Source organism: Schistocerca serialis, chromosome 4, assembly GCF_023864345.2.
Source record: "Schistocerca serialis cubense isolate TAMUIC-IGC-003099 chromosome 4, iqSchSeri2.2, whole genome shotgun sequence".
NCBI lineage: Eukaryota > Metazoa > Arthropoda > Insecta > Orthoptera > Acrididae > Schistocerca > Schistocerca serialis.
Genome location: NC_064641.1, coordinates 864,618,748 through 864,630,168, shown reverse-complemented (window position 1 = coordinate 864,630,168; position 11,421 = coordinate 864,618,748). Strand labels below are relative to the sequence as shown.

General features: G+C 47.2%; 1 pseudogene; it reads left to right on the top strand.

The window, feature by feature from the left end:
* Positions 1 to 8,841: 8,841 nt before the first annotated feature.
* On the top strand, positions 8,842 to 8,959 carry LOC126476072 (5S ribosomal RNA; annotated as a pseudogene).
* Positions 8,960 to 11,421: the final 2,462 nt, after the last annotated feature.

Sequence of the window (11,421 nt, the reverse complement as noted above, 5' to 3'; positions counted from 1 at the left end):
GTCATCGGACCAAAATCGACGTTGTCTTTTCAAGTGTACTAATTTTTTTTCCGGCAATGTATGTTAGCGTAATTTATAAGCAGTAGTTGGTGCAGTGGATAGAGTACAGAACGGTGATCGGAAAGTCCTTGGATCGAGTTCCTATATGAAAATTTTTATTATTTTCACTTTTCACGATACTGCAAATAAACCGAGTTAATGCTTAATATACAGAGTGTGTCAAAATGAATAGACACGTTTTAAGGCTTTGCAGCTTACAATTATAAATGATACATAAAATGAAAGAGTAACTGAAATAGTTTTGTTTGTATACCTGTGCGCAAAGAGGACTGTGGAACAACCAAGAGTGACTGAGGAACTTGTTGGACAAGAGACAGTCTTTATTCATAGCCCTAAGAAATGATTTCGGAAGGCTAGTCATGAATTGGCATTTCCAGTGACGTCTGCGTCGAGACTTTTAAGAAGACTCTTACAACGACATCCTTACCCTTTACAGTCGTAACAAACACTAAAGCCTACGGTTTACGTGCCAACTGTGCAAACGAAATGTTGCCGCTTGACTAGAAAGATTTTATGGGTCGTGTCGTCTTGTAATAAAGAGAAGAAAAAGAAATTGGATTGGGCATATATTAGGAAAGAATGACGGACTGATAAAAACAGTTTTAGAAGGTTATGTAGAAGGGAAAAGGAAACGAGGAAGGAAGAAATTCCAGATACTGGATTACATGATGGACGGTACAACATATAGCAGCCTTAAGAAGGAAGCAATGGATCGCAGAAAATGGACAGGCAAAGGACCTGCTAATATAGCAGATAACTGATGATGATGACGTCTTCAGTAACGAACAGTCGTTTCACCTAAGTGGAAATGCGATCACACGTAATGTGCCCATCTGGAGGTCAGCAAATCCCCACGGGATGGTACAGTTGCAGTTGGACTCCCCTGAATTAATTTTTTGTTTTTGTTTTGTTTTGTTTGTTTCATATGTCGGCGGAAAGTTTATGGACTTTCTTTTTCCAGGAAGGGATTGTAAGGCGTAACTGGTGTTCCTTGTCTTGATGCGCTAGAACTGTGTCGTTTTCCTCAGTTCGAACAAGCTGAACAACAGGACTTTTATTTCATAGCTTGATGATCCACCGCCTCACTAGCGATTGGCTAAACAATGTTGTACTCGACCGCTGGATGACCTCACACTTTTCGTTATTTGGTGTCAATTGCCAATTTTCACACCATGCAGATACCTTTCCTAAATCGTTTTCCAATTTGGTTTGATCATCTGATGACTTTACTACACGATAAACGATAGCGTCATCTGCAAACAACTGAAGACGACTGCTCACATTGTCTTCTAAACCGTTTATAAAAATCAGGTACAGCAGAGGGCACATAACACTGCCTAGGGGAACGCCTTGATACCATTCTGTCAGTTACTACGAACAGTGACCTCTCTGGCAGGAAATCACGAATCCAGTCAGGCGACTGAGACGATGTTCCATAAGCACACAGTTTCACTGCAAGCCGCTGGTGTGGTACAGTGTGAAAAGCCTTCCGGAAATGTGGAAATACAGAACCAATTTGAAATCCCTTGTCAATAGCACTCAACGCTTAGTGCGAGTAAAGAGTTAGTTGTGTTTCACACGAACGTTTTCTAAATCCCTGTCGACTGTGTGCTAACAGAGCGTTCTTTTCGAGGTAATTCGTAATGTTCGAACACATTATAGATTCCATAATCCTGATGAATATCGACGCTAATGATATGGGTCTGTGATTCAGTGGATTGCTGTTATTACCTTTCTTGAATATTGGTGTGAACTGTGCAGCTTTCCAGTCCTCGGGTGCAGATCTTTCGTCGAGCGAGCAGTTGTTAAGTATGGAGCTATTGCATCAGCATACTCCGAAAGGACTACCATATCGTCGGCTGACGTTCCGAGGGCGCAGAAATCATTAAGCTTTCAGCTGTCGTCGCGTGAAATAGTCTTGGTCGGAGGCCGTTTCTTACGAACCCATATTTACATCGCTGCAGTAAGCAGAAGTTTGCTGTGAGCTCCTTTTCATTCCAAAGTGCGCCATTATGGAAAGCAGGGCGGACGCATCTTTATGGCAGACGGCGGCTGTTTGCATTGGAGCGTCCGGCGGGCAGTAAGACCGTCACCAACTTGTGACAAGCGCCGCCGAGTTCGACCGCGCGTAAACCAGAAGAGGCGCCCGCTGCCTCCGACATCTGCCTCAGGCCTGCTCCGCCGCCCCTCCCCTCTTTCCTCCTTCCCTCCCCGCCCTAATAGCCGGCGCTCTTTTTCTCCGGAGCGCTGGTTCCTCACTTTCTCCACTCCGCGTGTCGGTGCTTGCTTTACATTCCCGCACAGTTTACTACATCGCTGTAATTCCTTCCCAACTTCCGCCTTGTCCGACGTGTGCACTCTCTGCCTGTTAACCAAACTGTGGGAACGTCTTCTGGCAGACAAAACTTCGCAAATCCTGCGAGTCGGGTGAAGGAGAAGCGTGGTGAAGTGTGCTTGACGACGGGAGCTAAAAAAGAACTGGTACGAGGGCGACGGAGGGGGTGGGGAGCGCAGAGAGAAAAGTGAAAATAAATTCACCCCCCACACACATACAGGCACGCAAAAGAAAGTAAGAGCTGTGTTACTATCGCATTCACTAAGATAAGAAAGGAAAGTTAGAAGCCAGGTGACAATGAAGTAATAATCCTTTACATCAAGAGTAAATCTACGTCTACATACAGTGCTAGCCATTAAAATTGCTGCACCAACAAGACGACGTGATACAGACGTGAAATTTAACCGACAGGAAGAAGATGCTGTGAAATGCAAATGATTAGCTTTTCAGAGCATTCACACAAGGTTGGCGCCGGTGGCGACACCTACAACGTGGTGACACGAGGAAAGTTTCCAACTGATTTCTCATACACAAACAGCAGTTGACCGGCGTTGCCTGGTGAAACGTTGTTGTGATGCCTCGTGTAAGGAGGAGAAATGCGTACCATCAGGCTTCCGACTTTGATAAAGGTCGGATTGTAGCCTATGGCGATTGCGGTTTATCGTATCGCGACATTGCTGCTCGCGTTGCTCGAGATCCAATGACTGTTACCAGAATGTGGTATCGGTGGGTTCAGGAGGGTAATACGGAACGCCTTGCTGGATCCCAACGGCCTCGTATCACTAGCAGTCGAGATGACAGGCATCTTATCCGCATGGCTGTAACGGATCGTACAGCCAAGTCTCGATCCCTGAGTCAACAGATGGGGACGTTTGCACGACAACAACCATCTGCACGAACAGTTCGACTACGTTTACAGCTCGGAGACCGTGGCTGCGGCCGGCCATGGTGGCCGACCGGTTCTAGGCGCTACAGTCTTGAACCGCGCGACCGCTACGGTCGCAGGTTCGAATCCTGCCTCGGGCATGGATGTGTGTGATGTCTTTAGGTTAGTTAGGTTAAAGTACTTCTAAGTTCTAGGGGACTGATGACCTTAGAAGTTAAGTCCCATAGTGCTCAGAGCCATTTGAACCATTTTGAACCATGGCTGCGGTTACCCTTGACGCTGCATCACAGACAGGAGCGCCTGCGATGGTGTACTCAACGACGAACCTGGGTGCACGAATGGCAAAGCGTCATTTTTTCGGATGACGGCACTTTGAACAGTGGACGTTACATTTCAGATGTGTTACGACCCGTGGCATGGGCAGCTATACCTGTACACACCATCCAAGCTCTGTCTGACTCAGTGCCCAGATGTATCAAGGCCGTTATTACGGCCAGAGGTGGTTGTCCTGGGTACTGATTTCTCAGGATCTATGCACCCAAATTGCGTGAAAATGTAATCACATGTCAGTTCTAGTATAATATATACCCGTTTATCATGTGCATTTCTTCTTGGTGTAGCAATTTTAATGGCCAGTAGTGTAAAAAGGTCGCGTAGGTCCGTCCGATCTCTGGCGTGTCGGCCGACCGCACAGAGTTGCGACTCCTGCAATGTTGCCACGTGCGTACACTCTCAATCGAGATGATGGGCGAATCACAGTCGGAAACCTTGCAGCACAACTGCGCGTCTCTACTGGTAGTGCTAACACTCTCGTCCGTCATTTGGGATAGTCATAGTTGGGTGACCACCGGGTTCCTCGCTGCCTAACGGAATACTACAAAGAGTGACGAGAATCGCCTGTGGGGAACTGAATTCCCGTCTCGAGGCAGATCGTGACAATTTTTGTCGAACGCCTTCACAGACGATAAAACGTGGGTTCATCACGTCGAACCGGAAACAAAACGCCAATCCTTGGAGTGGCGCCACATCACCCGTCCTCCGAAGAAAAAGATCAAAGCCCCACCGTCAGCGAGTAAAGTCATGGTGACGATGTTCTGATACTCTGAAGGGGTTATTCTGTTTTTTGTTCTTCCCTCATTATGCCACGGCCAGCTCTGATGTGTTTTGTGCTACCCTCAGGAAATTTAAGAAACGACTTCGGTTACCTCGCCACAAAAAATGCAAACGAATTTCTCCTTCTCCGTGACAACTCAGGGCCTCACACTAGTCTGCGGACGAGAGAAGAGCTCACAGAATTTCTTTGGACTGCTCTTCCTCATACGCCCTACAGTCTGGATCTCGTACCTTCCGCGGGTGGACGACGGTTCAATTCCGCCTCCAGCCATCCTGATTTAGGTTTTCCGTGGTTTCCCTAAATCGTTTCAGGCAAATGCCGGGATGGTTCCTTTGAAAGGGCACGGCCGATTTCCTTCCCAATCCTTCCCTAACCCGAGCTTTCGCTCCGTCTCTAATGACCTCGTTGTCGACGGGACGTTAAACACTAACCACCACCACCACCATCGTACCTTCCGCCTTCCATCTGTTTGGGCAAAGACGAATGCAGTCCGCGGGAGGCAGTGTGTGGATGATGGGGAGGTTATGGATGCACTAAGACGTTGGCTGCTCTGTCGACCAGTAGAGTAATTCCTTGCAGGCATACAGGCCCTCCCAGTAAGACTGCGTTCGAGCGAAACCGGAGTTATGTATAGATTTCCCCATGAAAGCGTCGCGGGTCCTACCTGTTTTTAATATCTTGTGTAAAAGATAGAGGAAACAATCTGAGCAGGCGTTTTACAATGTTAGCAGGTCATACTGTTGTTTAATGTCTAGCAAAGTCATCACCAGATGAAAATTAATTACAAAATGTTTTAGACAGCCGGCCGGTGTGGTCGAGCGGTTCTAGCCGCTTCAGTCTGGAATCGCGCGACCGCTACGCTCGCAGGTTCGAATCCTGCCTCGGGCACGGATGTGTGTGACGTCCTTAGGTTAGTTAGATCTAAGTAGTTCTAAGTTTTAGAGGACTTGATGACCTCAGATGTTAAGTCCCATAGTGCTCAGAGCCATCTGAACCATTTTTTTTCCATGATGGAACGGTAGAAAAATGGTCTGAATGTGGTCTATGAACCTTTTGCTAACCTCTTTAAGCCTGATTTCCGGAACAAATAGGTAGATATATGTCCATCAAAATCGGACGTGCGTTATTATTCGCTTTAGTAGCCTACTTCATGTTGACCCTACGGGGGATCTGAAGCCCGTACTTCACGAATGCGAGTACGAAACCGTAACTACTGTACATCATCTCTCAATGAGTTGACAGAATCATACCCCGCTTCACTTGGAGCATGGATTGGAAGTCATGGAAAACCTCTTAAGGATCATCGTATCGAGATTTGAGCACCAATGGCATTCTGTATTCTAGAATACTGGAGCGATTGGATCACGCATTCCTGTTGGCCGTATCACGTAGTCCAGTTGGCCGTAGTAGATGCCATCCGGTGTGAATGCACGTGACGTCACAAGGAAGTTCGTGAGGGTGGATTCGAGGCACCGAGGGATGATGGCGGAGCCGAGTTTTGGGCTCTTCGAAGTCTTCTGGAGGACGTGTGGGTGGATCTGGACGGACACCGGCGACGAAGGCCAACGACCTAGCTACTGGCTGTCAATGGATCCTGAGGGAAATTTATTGTAAGGCGTGCGCCCACTCTGCCGGGGCTGGTCCGCTGTTGTGTTTTACAGCGGGGGCGCGCCACGTCGCTCCGCGATCGATGGCCGGACAGATTGCTGTGACGCGAAGGCGGCGGGCAGCTGGCGGAGGCGGCGGTGAAAATCGCCACTCGTCGCCGGCGCGGCGGAGGCGCGTGGCCGCCAAATTAGATTTATTTCCGCTCCATCTGCGGGGTCGGCCGGCGTGCAGCGCTACAAGCAATCCCCAAAGTCCCGCCGCAAGTGATTGTCTCTGGAGTGAAACTGCCGAGTCTCGCGTTATCGATTCTGTTTACGTGGGCTGCATCCCGTAGGGTGTAACACCTCTGTTGTCGTTTCAGCCGTGAAAGATACGCAGACACTGGTTGCGTACTCCGTGCTATATGGGCTGAGGCTACGGAGGTAAAACATACGCCGTCATTGACCCGTGGTTTCTGCTAATATTTAAAGTCAATCATAATTTTTGAAAACTGAAATATATATTTTTACTGTATCAAAAGGAAATTGAGAAGGCAAATTCAAATAGTAATGTGTGTGAACGAATCTTTTTATGAAAATAACTGTAATGAAAATTAATTGGAAATGTACAGGGGATTTAGTCAGGTGAATGGGTGGTTGATGGACGAAGGAATTTCTTTGTTGGGTTCCAGGATGTAAGAAGAGACTGCAGTGACAACCTAATGGGATGTAGGTAGGCAACGTTAGGAAAAATGAAGATGATCGTGGGTGAATTAGCTGAAGACTGTCACTCTTGGAAAAATTTGGAGAAGACGCGTATCCTGCAGTGGAAGTCAAATACTCTTGATTATAACAACTCATTCATATTACTAAACGGATAAAAGGGTGAGCCCAGTTATCCGGTACGAGTTACAATTTGTGTATTTTCCTAAGGGCTCCCAGAAGTCGTATGATTATTGACTGCATTTAAAAATTTAAAAGTGCTGTTTTGTCTACTCATTAAGAGGTACAGTGTCACTTACATGAATTCGTGATTTCTGTTCTTTCGAACATATTCATATAACTGATTCTCTTCGATGGGCAATGTATCTACGACCGTCAGTGCTGAGACTGGAATCTCGAAGCAGCAAGCATGCAGAACATGGACGGGCACTGCGAATATCTTGCGCTAGGTCGGCCGAGGAGCTTACGCAGATATTCGGCACAATTGCGATAAGCACTGTGTCCGTTTCGTGCAGTGGTTAACGCAACTGCCCAGTAATCAGGAGATCACAGGTTTGAATCACGGTCCGGCATACAGTTTCCCTCGTTACCGCTGGTTGCGCATTAAGTCCCGATGCAGCTGATATCATCAGTTCCTTCCCTTTCCTTTCTCCCCACTCCACCTTCAGTTTACATAAAAATATGTAATTTTAAGTTCCAGGATTAACATAATAAATGAGCCGGCCAAAGTGTCCGTGCGGTTAAGGGCGCTGCAGTCTGGAACCGCAAGCCCGCTACGGTCGCAGGTTCGATTCCTCCCTCGGGCATGGATGTTTGTGATGTCCTTAGGTTAGTTAGGTTTAACTAGTTCTAAGTTCTAGGGGACTAATGACCTCAGCAGTTGAGTCCCATAGTGCTCAGAGCCATTTGAACCATAATAAATCAAGTACACTATCAAAGTAACTTTCTTGTGTTTCTTAAGGGGACGTAATTCACAGAGCGCAAATTACACAGGATATATTCATCCAGTATTCCAGAATGAGAGCCGGCCGGTGTGGCCGTGCGGTTCTAGACGCTTCAGTCTGGAACCGCGTGACCGCTACGTCGCAGGTTCGAATCCTGCCTCGGGGATGGATGTGTGTGTTGTCCTTAGGTTAGTTAGGTTTAAGTAGTTCTAAGTTCTAGGGGACTAATGAGCTCAGCTGTTAAGCCCCATAGTGCTCAGAGCCATTTGAACCAGAATGAGAGCACTTGGCGATATCCAACAAACTATATACATAATTTAAAACCTTTTCGAAAATTTTTCTCTTTGACCCCCTTACAAAATTATGGAAGAAAAAAGTTTAACGCTCACCACATCTTTTTTTGCGCTCATTCAGTAAAATTTCAGCATCGGGCTTGACGTTTTAATTTATCGCGATCTACAACAAATTTTGCACACAGTAATCTCGTATGTCAAATACCATTGTATGTACCTGCAAAATTATATCATTATACTACACCCAGTTGAGGAAATATGCCATCATAAATATCGAGACACGTGAAAAACTAGTTTTTCTTAAAATGGAGCACATTAGTGTTTTGCTTCTTCAACCGTGAAGGTTTTTCATGCTTAACGTCAAATATTTAACACATTAACTCATCGTTAATCAGATGTTTGAAGCTGTTGTATATATGGGAGTTAGATTTTTTTATAGAATCAGTTCTTGGTTGTGGATGGAGGAGTGTTAAAATTTTCAAATGTCTGTGAAATCTTATGGGACTTAACTGCTAAGGTCATCAGTCCCTAAGCTTACACAGTACTTAACCTAAATTATCCTAAGGACAAACACACCCACCCATGCCCGAGGGAGGACTCGAACCTTCGCCGGGACTGCGCGCGTAAGACCGCTCGGCTAATCCCGCGCGGCGGGAGGAGTGTTAATGGTTATATGCTGACAAATGGGTGATTTTTAAAAAATAATTTAGCTGTGGCTACGTCATAATGCTACACTTTCCGATTTTAGCCCCTCTCCTTCCACTACCGTTCCAGAGTAACCATTCCCGGATTCGGAAACGTTGCTTTAGCACGTCAAAACGTAATCTTCCATCCCTGACGATAAAACGACGCCGCCTTCAGCCTTTGCAACGTATTTTGCGACTAATTGTATGCTCCGACTGCAACGGCCTTGCCGCAGTGGATACACCGGTTCCCGTGAGATCACCGAAGTTAAGCGCTGTCGGGCGTGGTCGGCACTTGGATGGGTGACCATCCAGGCTGCCATGGGCTGTTGCCATTTTTCGGGGTGCACTCAGCCTCGTGATGCCAATTGAGGAGCTACTCGACCGAATAGTAGCGGCTTCGGTCAAGAATACCATCATAACGACCGGGAGAGTGGTGTGCTGGCCCCACGCCCCTCCCATCCGCATCCTCCACTGAGGATGACACGGCGGTCGGATAGTCCCGTTAGGCCACTCGTGGTCTGAAGACGGAGTGTATACGCCGACAAGACTAACATAACAAATGACGGCAGTAAAAGACGAGTGGAACGCCACTGAGCGTGGCTGACCACCCCGTCTGCCTCCAAATGCGGGCTGTCAGCAACGACGTGGGCACATTTTACAACAGTGGGGCCTTACAGCATGATTATACTCACCCACGTGCCGCAAGCAATGTTCCGGTCTTATCAACACGACATAGTGCGCCTGTTTTCCAAGTTGCAGTTTCTGGTCACGTACCCGCATTGCTCTTGTCTGGGGATTTCGTCAGTGTCTCTCGTCCACCAATCAGGCACGCTGAATATCGCTAGCTTTTGCCGTGCGCTACACGCGCTGCGGAGCGCGAGAAAGTTGCTCAGCATTCGCCGCTGAATTTTATCTTAATTCCCTTTATTTGCACCAACACTCCGACATTTACTTACTCGTCTGTTTGTTCAGAAACAACATATCACGTCACTGAAAAGGTGTCAGTAACAGTGGCCTGCAAATTTCTGTGTAACGTGCGAGACCTTTTGACGTCACTTCCATCCCGAATGTAAACGGACCCCGCTGTCGGATTTTCTTTCCAGCTTTGACTTTTCATGCGTTAATTTCGGGCCTTTTCGCTGCATCGACGCCCGTAGCTGCCTTTCTGCCATTCCCACGAGCGAACAGATGTATGTCTGGCATTTCATCGATTTCGTTTGAAATCAAGGGTGCTTCAGCAGGCGAGGAGAGAAAAGATCAGCTGTATGATATAATATGGTGGCTCAGTTGCTTGGCGTCAAATGGTCCTTAGCGTAAGCGATTTCCTAATTTATGTGTTAAAAGCTAGAAATATCTTCGGGAACCACGAGGAAACAAGAGTATGGGCCATCTTACGTTGCGGCAGCATACTGTCACGAAACCACAAAAGAAGTTCCTTTTTGCGACGTTACTGCCGGAGAACAGCAGCATTTCTCTTAACAAAAAGAAGTTCAAATGTGTGTGAAATCTTATGGGACTTAACTGCTAAGGTCATCAGTCCATAAGCTTACACACTACTTAACCTAAATTATCCTAAGGACAAACACACACACACACACACACCCGTGCCCGAGGGAGGACTCGAACCTCCGCCGGGACCAGCCTTTCTCTTAACAATAAAATTCATTTCAGTTAAATACTAGCATAAAACATACCATGGATAAATCAGACAACTTCAACAGCCCAAACCCATTCCATGCCTTAGTATGACTGATAAGCGTAAACCTCTGTCCTAGTATTTAATTGTGATTTTTGTTTCATAAAATGTCGATTATGAAAATTGCTTTGCCTAGTGAAACCTCGTGTAAGGAGGAGAAATGCGTACCATCACGTCGGATTGTAGCGTATCGCGTTTGCGGTTTATCGTATCGCAACATTGCTGCTCGCGTTGGTCGAGATCCAATGGCTGTTAGCAGAATATGGAATCGGTGGGTTCAGGAGGGTAATACGGAACGCCGTGCTGGATGTCAACGGCCTCGTATCACTAGCAGTCGAGATGACAGGCATCTTATCCGCATGGCTGTAACGGATCGTGCAGCCAGGTCTCGATTCCTGAGCTAACAGATGGAGACGTTTGTAAGACAACAACCATCTGCACGAACAGTTCGACGGCGTTTGCAGCAGCATGGACTATCAGCTCGGAGACCGTGGCTGCGGTTACCCTTGACGCTGCATCACGGACAAGAGCGCCTGCGATGGTGTACTCAACGACGAACCTGGGTGCACGAATGGCAAAACGTCATTTTTTCGGATGAATCCAGGTTCTGTTTACAGCATCATGATGGTCGCATCCGTGTTCGGCGACATCGCGGTGAACGAACGTTGGAAGCGTGTATTCGTCATCGCCATATTGGCGCATCACCCGGCGTGATGGTATGGGGTGCCATTGGTTACACGTCTCGGCCAGCTCTTGTTCGCATTGACGGCACTTTGAACAGTGGACGCTACATTTCAAATGCGTTACGACCCGTGGCTCTACTTTTCATTAGATCCCTGCTAACCCTACATTTCAGCAAGATAATGCACGACCACATGTTGCAGGTCCTGTACGGGCCTTTCTGGATACAGCAAATGTTCGACTGCTGCCCTGTGCAGCACATTCTGCAGATCTCTCACAATTCAAAAAGTCTGGTCAATCGTGGGCGAGCAACTGCCTCGTCACAATACGCCAGTCACTACTCTTGATGAACTGCGGTATCGTGTTGAAGCTGTGTGGGCAGCTGTACCTGTACACGCCATCCAAGATCTGTTTGCC